The sequence below is a fragment of the Amphimedon queenslandica genome, unplaced genomic scaffold, assembly GCF_000090795.2.
Source record: "Amphimedon queenslandica unplaced genomic scaffold, v1.1 AMPQUscaffold_11346, whole genome shotgun sequence".
Lineage (NCBI taxonomy): Eukaryota > Metazoa > Porifera > Demospongiae > Haplosclerida > Niphatidae > Amphimedon > Amphimedon queenslandica.
This window is the reverse complement of record NW_003548411.1, coordinates 2,877-4,439: the sequence shown is the minus strand read 5'-3', so window position 1 is coordinate 4,439 and position 1,563 is coordinate 2,877. Positions and strand designations below refer to the sequence as shown.

At 33.8% G+C, this 1,563-nt stretch overlaps 1 long non-coding RNA gene across 6 annotated transcripts in view; it reads left to right on the top strand.

Moving 5' to 3' along the window:
* LOC109589413 (uncharacterized) overlaps positions 1–1,563 on the top strand; it is a 6,788-nt gene that overhangs the window by 2,355 nt on the left and 2,870 nt on the right. For 5 of the 6 annotated variants that reach the window (XR_002188685.1, XR_002188687.1, XR_002188686.1 and 2 more), the window contains exons 3-5: positions 837–893; positions 938–994; positions 1,038–1,094. This is a non-coding gene — a long non-coding RNA (uncharacterized LOC109589413). The remainder of the gene's footprint in view (positions 1–836; positions 894–937; positions 995–1,037; positions 1,095–1,563) is intronic. The other variant, XR_002188690.1, reaches the window with a different exon arrangement.

Genomic DNA, 1,563 nt, shown 5'->3' with positions numbered 1-1,563 from the left:
TCTCTGACTGAAAGTGTATACTTGTGAAACAATGCACGTTTTATGCAGTCACCACTTCTTTTGCATGAGTTAATTAATGTGTTCAGGCATACATGTACAAGTAGGGCCACTACTGTAGTTAGAGAGTACTCAACGTAAAAATTTGTACTCTTTAATATTTTGTGGCTTTGTTCTAATACATTCATGTAATTTTCATATTTGAAAATTAGTTTATAATTTGGATAGTTTTAGTTCTTGAGCTTTCTGAGACCTTTTGTCAATGACTATACCAAGATATAGTATATAGTTTATTAGGTTAATTGTAAATTTACTACATTACATAATTAAAAAATGACATTTAGTAACTCTTGTAAGACATTACAACATATTCTTTGATCAAATTAATATTAATAGTGCTTAAATTGGGTTTATTTTTGTTCTTTTAATTCACAGATTTATCTCAACTATCTGGCAATACGAACTACAAATTTTGTTATTTTAATAGTAACATCCACATGGTCATAAATAATTGGCTATTGTCTTTACTGCTTTAGGTTTGCGTTTTGTTACTTTTTTAGCAGCAAAAATTACTTTTTTAGCACACTTTTTTAGCAGCAGTGAGTGGACAGGGCCGTCTGGGTCACCAATTTAGCGTATGAGTATATGTGTGTTGCAGCTAGTGATAGGGAAGCAGATATGCTGCTTGCCATAGAGCGCTCACATTTACCTTGAGTTGACTTGACACCCAAACACTGATCAATTATAAAACACAACATGCAATATATATTAAGAGATATCATGAATATGCATGAGATGTGATGTCATGAGTTCACTACAAGTGTATCTATTGTTACTAGGAGAAGCAACTGATGGTGAGACTAGACCTGTAGGAAGAGGAACGGCTACACGTAATAGTGAGTTCTTTTATGATAGCAGTAAGTGTATCTATTGTTACTAGGAGAAGCAACTGATGGTGATACTAGAGCTGTAAGAAGAGGAACAGCTACACGTAATAGTAAGTTCTTTATGCTAGCAGTAAGTGTATCTATTGTTACTAGGAGAGGCAACTGATGGTGATACTAGAGCTGTAAGAAGAGAAACAGCTACACGTAATAGTAAGTTCTTTTATGCTAGCAGTGAGTAAGTGTATGTCTCGAGCTGTGTATGCAGCTAGTACCAATAGCTCAAAATAATATCAGGGCAAAAGAGAGTGTGTGTGTTTGAGAAAATTGTTACGTTTAAAGTTTAAGCTTACTGAGTAAAAGTTCTATTAATGATTGGCAACACCCATTTTGTGGCACTTGTTTTATCTAGGTACACTATACTTTGCCATCTCATGAAACTGCAAAGTATTATAGCAATAGTTGCCCTTTATTTTGCATGATATAGTCTACCCAGGGCCCTTATCTCTCACCTTCATAAATGCTCTTTGTTTTATTTCTGTCTTTTTGTGTGTTTTTCTTGTTCATGTCTTATTCCTTTTTGAAAGCTAGTAATGATGAACTAAATGACTGTAATGTTAATTTGTACAACCTCAACTCAATGTCTGAGGTTTTCCTAAGAGGTGTGTGCAATCTATTATTA